Below are 12,644 nucleotides of genomic sequence, written 5' to 3' on the forward strand. Positions count from 1 at the left end.
TAGTAGAATTCAACACTTTTGTTTTTTTTAATTGCTGCCTACAAACATAAATGTTCAACATGATGAGACCAATATTCCAATTGGCATAATGCACTTTCAATCAACCACACCTAACAGGGGCATAGACTGGTTTTGGTCTGGGGAGGGGACAGAATGGCCTGGCGTGTGTGAGTGTGTGAAAGTTTTAGTATTTAACCAACTGGTACTGTTATGGGCATTTATAATGCACCAATTCCTTGAGGTTATAAAGCGTAGTTCTTTTCCTTGGTCAACCTATGTGGTTGAGTCCGCATCCCCATCCCACTATGCCCACGCCTAATTTGAATATAAAGGTTTACTGAAATTATTACTGCAAATCAATTTTTAAGCTTACAGAATAAAACATGATTGCTTAAATATTCATGTGTGTGAAAAAAGATGCAACACATAAGCTTTCACAGGTCAATCGTTGCCAAAAACCACCAATGGAAAAGAGAAGCCCAAGATTAGTGATTGACAACATAAACATGTTTGACCAGCTCAAATAAAACAATAAAAAATCTCTGAGATACTATACTAACTAATTTACAGAAATAATTATATTCACAGTCTGCTTGAAGTCAATTTGCCGACACCAACAAAAACACAGATATAATTTGTTTATTTTGCAAACCTTTTGTAATGTTCATTATTGTTGGGACTACCGGTAATTAATTTAGCATTCATATTATAATATTCCTGCATGACATTTTCAAAGCAAATTTTTGCTGTAGTTGACATCACCAACATCAAGGACTCTTGTTTATAAATCCTACACTTTTTAGAATACACCTTCTGTTCAGGTTCCACACTTCCCATTAATCTAATTTATATGAGCAATTCCATGCCAAAGTGGACTAAAAAAAGTAAACTGATAGATAATTTTTTTTAGCACCTATATATTTTTCGAAACACATCCAGGGCTTTCTTAGAGTCATTTTTCGCATGTCTTTTTAGCAGGGGTGTCATTTTGAAATGAAATAACAGGAGGAGTTTTAGTATCAGAGGGTCCTTTGGCCCGAGCAGGGTTGGGTTTGGGAGGGGATGTCCCCCTCCGTAAGGAAAAATTAAAAATAATTACTGTAAGGTGCCATTTAACAGTGTTTGAATTGGCATTCAACAGTGTTAAATTTTAACTTTTGAATTTTGTTGCCTGAGCTGGGGTGGGTTTGGGATGGGGTGTCCCCCTCCATACCCTAGAAAAAATGAAAAATAATTACTGTAAGATGCCATTTAAAAGTGTTGAATTTTAAGTTTTGAATTGTATTGCAATGTTTGATTTTAGATTGTATTAAACACTATTTTAAATTAAAAATCCAACAGTCAAACACTTTTGTGGTTAATTTAATTTTCAATACCAATAAATAAATGGATAGCACATCATACACTGTTTGTACTGTAATTATGTATTTTCTTTCACAGTGTTTCTTTTTAAACTATTTACATTCAATTGCAGTTCAGCAACCTGATTCTATCTACTAACTAGTTTTCTTACTTTCATCTACATAACAGCTAATACTGTGCCTTTTCTTCATACAGGTATTTTTAATTACCTTTGCAAATATACAAAAAAATAAATAAATTATAACAACTTCTATTTATAATCCAAAAGGCAAAATACTGAAAAAAAACAATGAGATACCTAGCTTTTTGGGACAGAACACTGTCCTTTGTCAGGGCTAACTTTTTTATAATTGAATATACATTCTTATTATCTAAATATTGTATTTGTATACAATGTAATAATAATCTACATTGCTACAGCCCTCGAAATTAGCGTTGGCATTCTTCAATTTGCAGAGGTGCCCAAAGCTAACAATGGCACTAATTTGCAGAGGCCCTTTTGTTGTCAGGCTAAGCTTAGAAGAATGTAGCATAAATTAACGGTGAACGAAAATCATATCTTCTCCAAGCTTTTAATTGTTTAGTCATGTTAAAATATATTAAGCAAACATATATTTGTAAAAACAAAGAAATTTCTACTTGTTTAAAGTTGTTACTGAACAACGTACGATCGAATCGACGGCAAATCAACGCACACAAGGAATCCCCAAATTTGTTAACGTGAATATACGTTGAACCACGTTCGTGGAGTTTGAACCATGGAGGTTTGAAAAAAAAAATGTTTTTATTACATAATGAAAACTTGAAGACTCACTGAACGGTTCACTGCACACCTTACACAGTAAATGAGTCAAAATGGGACCCCATTTTCTCACAAAATCGACTATATAATTTAAATGGTTTCATTAAAGCTTTATAATCATCTATATATTCTTACAATTAATGCAAAATTGAGTGATCATTTTTCTTTCAAAGTTGACTACCTCTTATGCTTTTGCATAGTAAAAAGATTTAGAGTGTTTTTTGGTATACTTCCTGCTTCTTTTTACCATAACTGTGCAACGACAGGTCGCTAAACTTTGGGGTGAAAGGTCAATTGTAGCTCATAAATTAAGCTTTCTTGCTATGTAAGTCTCATGCTGGTTGCTTAAATAACCATTAATCATTTTTTCTTTAAAATTTTGTATTCAGAACTATTTTTACCCTGTCTATGAATGACGTCACACGCTTAAGGCCAATAGCAGCTACGAATTTCGAGTTTTCTGCGGTTAGTGCGTTCATGCATAAGATGTAGGTCAAATTTACCTGAATGTGCTTTTGTCGAAAATAGGGGAAAAGTTTTCATTATGAACGTATAACTTAATACCATATATATTTATTTCATTAAATAGATTATGGAATCATTGTTATCTTTTCAAAAAAAGATCATGGCCCGGAATTGGTCCATTTGCATTATTTTTAGTGTACTCACATCATGACCACTGTACGTACCAGCGAGTATGCGAATGCTCTCTGCATCCACACCCTGGTCCACCTCATACCGTAATTTGTAGAGTGGCTCATACATAAAGCATGGCCTTTCTCTCCAATCTACTGTCAATGTTGTTTTTGTTAGTGAAGACGTGGGAAAATGTGTTAATAAAACATCAAAACTATTTGGTTGACTTACTTTATTCGTTTTGATTAAATATCTTACAAGAAATACACGTGTATTACATGCCATTATGACGGGACGAGGTTGTTTACTTCTTGCTTCCTAGCATACTTCCTGGGGTGATATCACACGGTCTTTCTCGATGTTCTTCGCTCGATTGGGGTTCAACGCTCAGCCAGATTTTTTTTTTACTTTTGTGGATTGGATTGGATTTATTAAACACCAAGGATAGCCCATGAAAGTCTAGAAGAAGACTTATTTCCAGTGGGGTCCTTCTGGTGGTGATTGGGCAGTACACCGGAAGACAATCCCCTAGTAAATTAAGCTTTCTTGCTATGTAAGTCACATGCTGGTTACTTAAATAACCATTGATCATTTGTTCTTTAACATTTTGTATTCAGAACTGTTTTTTCACTGTCTATGAATGACGTCACACGCTTAAGGCCAATAGCAGCTACGAATTTCGAGTTTTCTGCGGTTAGTGCATTCATGCATAAGATGTAGGTCAAATTTACCTGAATGAGCTTTTGTCGAAAATAGGGGAAAAGTTTTCATTATGAACGTATAACTTAATACCATATATATTTATTTCATTAAATAGATTATGGAATCATTGTTATCTTTTCAAAAAAAGATCATGGCCCAGAATTGGTCCATTTGCATTACTCACATCATGACCACTGTACGTACCAGCGAGTATGCGAATGCTCTTTGCATCCACACCCTGGTCCACCTCATACCGTAATTTGTAGAGTGGCTCGTACATAAAGCATGGCCTTTCTCTCAAATCTACTGTCAATGTTGTTTTTGTTAGTGACGACGTGGGAAAATGTGTTAATAAAACATCAAAACTATTTGGTTGACTTACTTTATTCGTTTTGATTAAATATCTTACAAGAAATACACGTGTATTACATGCCATTATGACGGGACGAGGTTGTTTACTTCTTGCTTCCTAGCATACTTCCTGGGGTGATATCACACGGTCTTTCTCGATGTTCTTCGCTCGATTGGGGTTCAACGCTCAGCCAGATTTTTTTTTTACTTTTGTGGATTGGATTGGATTTATTAAACACCAAGGATAGCCCATGAAAGTCTAGAAGAAGACTTATTTCCAGTGGGGTCCTTCTGGTGGTGATTGGGCAGTACACCGGAAGACAATCCCCTACTCTTTTCCGAAGAGTGTACTGCGTTCTTTAACGTGCACATGGGTCATAATGCACACGGGACCAATGGCTTAAACGTCTCATCCGAAAGACGGTGCGCTATTGTAACTTGTATTTCAGCCTTCTAGCTGAAACACAAGGAGAGGCAGCGATGGGACCTAGAGATCTCCACGGTTCAGCGCACACACAGCGGCTACCACCAGTTTAGCCGACTGTGATGATTACATAAAATATCTTACAAAATATACACACATATTCTATGCTATATTATGACGGACGAGGCTCTTTACTTCTTGCTCCATAGCATACTTCGTACAGCCGATCACGTGTTCTCTACAAAGTGGTCTTTACGGATGTCCTTCGCCAACGCTCGATCGGGGCTATAGACTCGATTTAACGGTGTTCTTTGGTTGGACGTTGTTTGTGACAATGTGTTTGAATGAAATTAAAATTTTATTTCCTTTGTTGTGATGATTTAGTATCGTACAAAATATAAGCTTAGGCCTAGAAGAATGCTGTTTTAATTTTTGTTGTAAATGCCAGATTTAGAAGGAAATTTCTCCATGCTTTTGACGTAAGCTTCATACACAGTACCTCATGCATGTGTCTTCTACAATCAAGTGTGGTCATTCAAAAATGATGTGAGTAGAGTGAAAAGAACACAAATATTTCAAGAAATATGATTTACGAAATTAAATTCTGTATTTAAAAAGTAAAGTATTGGTTCTTAGGGCTTGGCAAGGACCAGCTCATGATGAGCCTAGGTTTCGAACACTGTTTTATTTTTACCTCCGTTCTAATAGCCAACGCAAAAATCATAATAGACGGAGATTGCGAAGGCCGTCGGCTTAAAATGACATCCCTGATTTTAGCGTAGCATGAGTTGCTGTTTTTCCAAGCTGTCCTGCGCATACATTAGTTGACATAATAGTACAGGTATTGTAATACTATGGTGATATACCTTTGGATATTAGGTATAAAATACAAAAATTGAAAATTCCAATCAAATGAATTTAAGAGCTAGAGCTTGAAGAGTGTAAATTGATGCACAAAAGTGTATCATGAGTTACATGGAATTATGATTTGGATCATGGGCAGCAGGGCTGCAGATTTAGAAACTGGGCTAGATAGAACATACTTCACAACATAGAATAAAAAATATTTTACATTTACACACAGTCTATATATTATAAAGGTTTACTTTAACTTGTTGTTTGGTAATTTTAGTGTTAGTAATAAATCTCATTTTAATGTTCAGCTCTTTTATATATTTAACGCTACATGTACACATAATGCTGTACAATTTACAAAAACTATGATATTTTTTTATGTGAATATGTCTCTGGCAGTGCCATAATATTTGATATACTCTACCATTCTGATATGTCCACACAGTAAATGTACTACAGTACATGCAATTATAGTGTAGTATTGCAGGACAATACAAAAGAATCAAACCCATTCCATCTATTGATCTGGAACAGGTGAGTCATTACAAAGTCAATCTTAATGAAATTTACACAAAAAAATAAACAGCCAACTATTTAGTATTTCTGACTGGTTAAATAAAACGCTGTGTATTTGAATTGATCCATACCCAATACCATAGAACAATTCTTAATTATCTTTTAGTTAATATATATCATGATCATAATCTCAATTTGTTCAGGGGAAGGTGGAATATTTGTGGTTAAATAGAGGGTTCAATATACAGTACCTAGTTACTGTGACTTGGTAGAAATAAGACTAAATGGATTTCAATTTTATAGCATCATTAAAATTATAACAATTAGGAAAATAACCGTAGATAATTTATTGTAAACTTAATCTACAAGCAGTTGACACTGTTAAAAAAAAAGCTGTTTTTGAAGAAAAAGATACCACAGTTCCTTATAGCTCTGTTCACACTACAGTATCACATTTTATGTGACAGATTTGTGTGATGCGACCATATATGGGCATGATGATGTCATATAACACCCAAATATGGGCATATCACAGTTTTTTGTCACATAATATTTGATAGTGTGGACAGAGCTTAAGGTATATGCCCACCTCAAGTATTTTAACCCCACTTTCATACTTTAAAACCACTTTTATTAACAGCTTTTTCTTGGGCAATAGCCAATGGTATGAATTGAATGAGTAGCTGGGGAAAAATTAAAGATTGGCTTTGCATGAGGCATGCAGTACTAAAAAGTTACCTTTTGATTGAAAAAGAAAGTATAAGCAAAAGAGTATAGTACTGCAAGAGGTCAGACTGTCCTGATTATGCATGCAGGCAATGGGCTTATTCGACTGGTTCATTTCGTTGAATGTACAAATTTTCGTCACGTATTATTTTCATTCGACTGGTTCGTAAAATAGACTTTGTTGACAACGAAAATTAACGTAACCAGAATGCATTAATCAGCGTTAAGTAATCCATGTGACCAAAAAAAATATGGCCGATTGGTTAGTTTCAACAACATTTGCATAGATTAAATTTCAGAAAATAAATATTATAATATTTACCCACATTGAAGTTAAAAAATAATTGTAGGCTATCAGAATTCAAAAACTCGATGTGGTGTTCCGACGAGGGGTCAGATTTCCCCAACGAAAGCAAAGTGGGCGTGGTCGAGCTTCAATTAATAGGTTCCAAAAGTGGTCCTGGCTGTGAAGCCCCCGAAAATGTTGACAATTCAGGGGTTTCAAAGGCTTATTAAATCGATATTAAAGTCTACTAATATGTAAAAAATACATATTAAATTTTTTTTTCTCCCCGACGAATTGTGCTTTTTCTCCCCGACGAATTGTGCTTTTTCTCCCCGACGAATTGTGCTTTTTCTCCCCGACGAATTGTGCTTTTTCTCCCCGACGAATTGTGCTTTTTCTCCCCGACGGTGGGGGGGGCTCTCCCTGACAGGGGCCCTGCCCCCACCCCCCCACTGACGCCACCCCTGGTGTGGTTCAGGTGTCTGGGGCCATGGTGGGGTCGGGGGCGAAGCCCCCGAAGCCAGAGCAGTTTTTTTGTTTAATGGGTCTATAATAATGTTATAAAAGCAGTTTGCCCTATGTTTTGAAAAAGATCTATGTTATGAAAAGATGGTAATATAATAAAATTAGAAAATATTTTCTGAGAATTGGCATGTTTAAATCACACCGAAAGATAAAAAAAAAAACCTCATCGCATAATCAATATCAATATACTCAACACGTTTATTATTATAAAACAAAAATGTTATTTTTTTCTCCTCTTCTTCTTCTACTACTTCTTCTTGACTCTCATAATAATAGTACTATTTTACTACATGGCTAAAAAAAGCACAAATACTGTCATTACTACTGATAGGGCCATCGTTAAATTAAGTCAGAGCCCAAAATATAGCATAATTCGAAATTATTATTTTAAGATTTTATAACATAATACATAGCCTACTGATTAATAATAGCTGAGATGCACATTTCAGAATTAATAATCATTTTTAGTACCGTATATCTTACTGAATATTTATTGTCTACAAAATGAAATATGAATTATATGCATCTTTAGAAATACAATTTCTACAATATTATTCTTGTTTTTATGTAGATAAATGTTCGATAAAATTCTATCTTTCATAAAAAAAAAAATTAAAAAAAAAAACCCGAAATTCAGCGCGTCTATTTTCATTCTAATCAATGGCGCTTGTAAACATTCACGGACGTCACCGTCGAATCCCAGGACTTCCGACGGTAAAACTGGCCTGCCTGTCTGTCTAGGTCCGTCCCAGGCCAACCAATAATAATTTACAAAATGTATTTTTTTAAATATAGGCCTATGGCGCATCCTGTACATGCACTTCAACTTTTACAACAAAAGCCTAGGCCTAGTAGGTAGTACGTCCTACTGTACTTAGGCCTAGGCCTACTAGTTTGTTGTCGTCGGGGTATAATTCTGTATCTATGAACGAGGAGCGAACCTAGCTAGTCAACATCTAGGCTAGACTAATTGATTTTAAAATCAATAACCCACCAGGACTATCTGTCGTTTTCTTCTTTGCAACAGCAAAAAAAAAGTCAGTCTTTATCACTAAAAATTAACAAACACTCGTTTTGACTTTGACAAACACTCCGTTCTGTAGTGTGTCTGCTGTTGAAAACAAACTTCCAGCCTAATTTTGTGACTGGCTATGATGACTGAGATGGACTATGTTGATTTATTAATAATATTTTGTTTGGGATGAAAAAAAGGAGAGTCCATTTCCCCAAAATGCTCCATCAGCACATAGTTTAGTGTGTGGCTATGGAATTTTCTAACCACACAATCCACAATTAGGTGATTAAGTCGCAAAACTTTATCTGCATTTGGTGGATTAAGTCGCAAAACTTTAGCTTCGTTTGGTGGCACCATTTACTCTAGGCAGACGGCGACCAGTTTCGTTACTGGTTGGTACATTTCTTACAAACATTCAGCCAAAGGCCAGTGAAAGTTGAGACGGCAGCCGGGTTTTTATCGATGTTTGCCATCCTTATGTGTGCCATCGTAAAGTCATGGTTTGCTGGAATTGCGTTTTAATTTAAATCTCCGAACTTCTGAAGCTGAGATATTCTATAAATGTAGGCTTTTATCGCAGGCTACAATTTAAAAACGGGTGGGACTCATTCAAAAATTCGAGGGGGTTCGCTAGAAAATGGGGGTTCGCCCGAACCATAAAAACCCCCCCTGGCTACGGGCCTGTAGGGGGCACCCTATTAGAATTTGAATAGATTTTCAAACACAAACAAGGGTTCTATAAACTATGGCAAGCAGATTTGTTATTTAATTCCACATAGATATATCTTATAGGTACAGTAGTTAAATAGAGATATACCTTAGTATTAACTAAGATATCTCTATTTAAAATTATCTCTATCTAAAACTGAGATTTCTCTGAGCAATTAAATGACAATTCGGCTCGCCATAACTTGATAGGCAACACACCTTTGATACGAATGCCTTTAACATTCTTTTGAAGGACACCCTTTGTTTGTGGTGTACTTTTTAAGATACAGTAGGATTGCGTTTCAACAAAACCCCAAGTCAAACCTCTTGCAGTTCTATACACTTTGCCACACCCCCAAATGGGACCAATTTTGTGTTCCGGGGTGTGCTCATACCAAAGGAACAGTGGAAATACCAAATCAATGATTATCTCAAAAAGATGAAAGGTTCAACCAAATTTTAGGGATAAATGTTGAAGGTGTGCAAGTGTGCAAATGTGCAAACAAGTGATGACACATGTTAGAGTAGCATTGTCTGATGTCTTCCTTTTGAGGTCCAGTTGAATTGCGTAGTAAAAACAAACACAGACAAATGTCCACATGAATTGGGACATTGGAAACTGTCAACAATAGCATTGACATAGTGTCACAACATTAAACAATTAGGTCCTCCAACACTAGTGTCACCATCCACAGTGAATAGGAAGTTAGCTGTGATTCAATGTCAATATTGACCCCAAAACTGATGACCTCTATGTAAATATGCTCAATTATTTCAATAAATTGCTTCAAAGATAAAAGGTACTGTAGATGATGCCAGTATTACCTATTGTCAGTTAAGAGAAAATCATTATATAGAAAAAGCCCCATTCCCGGTCCGGCCAAATTTGGCCAAATTTCAGTTGTTAAGAAAAATCTGATTTTTATATGTTATAATATGTCTATATATAATATGATATTGCTAGTTGATTTAGACATTCCTGAACATTAAAAACAATGCAAAATAAAACTGAAATTCGCGAATGAATTTTTTATGATTGATTTTCCGATAGGTCGACTGTCAAGAAAAATTTGGTCCGGGGCCAAAATCGGTCCGCTAGACCGATTTTGGCTTTAAAATTACCTGCCAAGTGTAGTCCACATAAGCGAAAATCAGTCCGGCGTCTATTTAGTAGTTATAACTTGTATTGTCATGTTGTCCATATTTTTTTTTAATCAAATGATAGATAATATCATTATATAATACTGTTTTCATTCGTTTTGTGTGAAATCATAGGTGAAATTAAGAAAGCTTCGTGCCCAGTAAACCCTTTGGTGTAAAAGTACGAAAAGAAGTTAAACGATGTGGGCTTAAATCGTGTTAGTCTGCTATATTCTTTTTACCTTTTATGGTTGTCTGTGCTTAACGCCGCGACGAAGTACTGTACATGCATTCAATTCGAAGAATCCTGAACCCTTTATTTCAAGTATTAGAATATCTATTGTATGATCTAATACCCCACACAATAATCCGGAATATTTAAAACTAATAAATCAGTCTTGGGTTTCATTTTAGGCCCAAACACAGGCCTAACTACGGCCGTGGAAAATGATGCATGTCTGTGTGTCACCTAGACCTAGGAAATGCATTATCAGGTGGGTTTGATCAAACACGTCCTCAAAAGCTTATAAATACTAATCATTCTGTCACTGCAAAAGATTTTGCAAGTATGGTAGAAACATAAATTACTTTCCTCCACTCCATTGGAGAAATAATCATAGTCCTACCCTACGAGCAGCAGACGAGTTACAAGTGAAGTGGCCAGGCCAAATCCGACCAATTTTATCCAAGCGGGACCGGTTTTAGCCGCTAAAATCAATCCGGAGGACCGATGTTGGCGGCCAAAATCTGTTTGCCGGACATTTTTTGGCCCGGAACAATTGGGCGTGACAGGTCTGCAAAGAAATATAGTAGGCACCGGAAACATCCTAGCCCTATCAGCACTGCTAGGCTAGGCCTAGCCTTACCTCGATTTATGTCTGTTATTAGATATAAAAACGGCCGACATGGTATTTTCCCTTGCTAGTATTGACACTTGTGAAATAAAATGTTTCATTGGAATTATTTCAAATTTGTAAAAAAATAATTCTAACCAAGATTTTGACAATTAAACAAACATATTTCAAGTGTACCCGATCAACTGCAGTGTGCGAGATGCGAAGTACAAAAACAAATCTCATTAGAGAGGGCGCACTTTATTAACTGTATAAAAAATACACAAAAGCGAGAGCATTCCAGCAGATGCGATCTACAACCTCTGAATTTGGCAAGTAACGAAGAATTCGTTGAGAAAATTTGGTAATCTCCTATGAGAAATAGTCTCTATTTCTCATTTTTTTAATCCTTTTGCATAAATTTAACTAAAATTTATGCTAACATATTTCCATGGTTTATAACAATTAGTGTAAACAGTAATGCATATGAATTTTTTTCTAAAAAAAGTTTTTTTAAGTGAAATTATGCTGGGAATGGGGCTTTAAGACTGAGCATCTTCCCATCCTGGCGATGGCATGTAACACTCTCATCCATTCAAATGGTATCTCATGTATTCTTTAGTTGATAAATTTTGATAGGGTCAATTTCTCTAAATTTTTAGATCAGATGAGAACAAATATGGGATAGGTTCATCGACGGCAGAAACATGCATTCTCAAGTAAAAATGCAGACTCTTAATAGATTTTCAATTGTAAAAAACAACCCTGACAAAGTGGTAAACAATCCATTTCCAGGTATCTAGGGGAAAACATACTAAAGTCTTGCACCTGCAAATTTGTCTAATTTGGCATGTATGCGAGGGTAATTTTTAAATGACATACAAAATTTTTTATATAAAGAAGACATTTTATAAGAACACCAAGGCTGGAATTGCCTAAAAAATAAGAACAAATTTAGGCTGTTGTAAAATGTCAAATGAGATTTGTATTAAAAATTTCTTTAAAATAACCAAAAAATCAAGTAAAGGACTGATGTTTTAATTGTTATATTATGTAATACCCTCTATACAGTAATATCCTCTACAATAATATTTTTGAAAACACTTTGAAAAGTGTGTAAAATAAGAACATAATATATTTTGAACCTGAAATTGGCCCAAAAATATGAACAACTGAGTCTCGGCAAAATTTTACAGGTTCTTATAAAAAAAGTGTGTTTAATATGTTAATTTCAATACTGCTTCAAAGTTAACAAGTACTGTAATTGATGCCTATATTATCTGGTATAACTACATGGCAGTTCAGGAAAAATCATTATAGAATTAAGATGGGCTTCTTTCCATCCAGTTAATGGCCATTAGTATGTAATATTTATTTTAAAAATAAATAAAAATAATTATTTATTCTACATGACACAAATTCTGCATAGTTATATAGAATTACCACAAACTGACATCCAAGAGACCATCTAAAACCTGTTATACGCAAACTAATAAAGGAATTGCTAATGTTTATGATTATATTTATGTCAGTAATAGTCGGTTGTCTTACGTAGAAAAAGCAAAATTTTGGGTAGATTCTTGGCAATTATGTTAAAACAACTCTAAAAACACTACTGATCAAGAAAAAAGTGGGTGCCAGTTTTTTTCATTCACTCCTTGGGCCTCCATTTTGAAATTCAAAATGGCTGCCTTTTTAACCGATTTATTGGTATAAAGAGTGTTTTAAACATTTTATTGGCATTGGGTAAGTGTTTGGATACC

General features: G+C 35.1%; 1 protein-coding gene across 3 annotated transcripts in view; it reads right to left on the minus strand.

The window, feature by feature from the left end:
• LOC117112357 overlaps positions 1-12,644 on the minus strand; it is a 61,584-nt gene that overhangs the window by 15,052 nt on the left and 33,888 nt on the right. The window lies entirely within an intron of this gene.

The sequence above is a fragment of the Anneissia japonica genome, unplaced genomic scaffold (genome assembly GCF_011630105.1).
Source record: "Anneissia japonica isolate Jap-2015-1 unplaced genomic scaffold, ASM1163010v1 scaffold581_len1011336_cov187, whole genome shotgun sequence".
In the NCBI taxonomy this organism is placed as follows: domain Eukaryota; kingdom Metazoa; phylum Echinodermata; class Crinoidea; order Comatulida; family Comatulidae; genus Anneissia; species Anneissia japonica.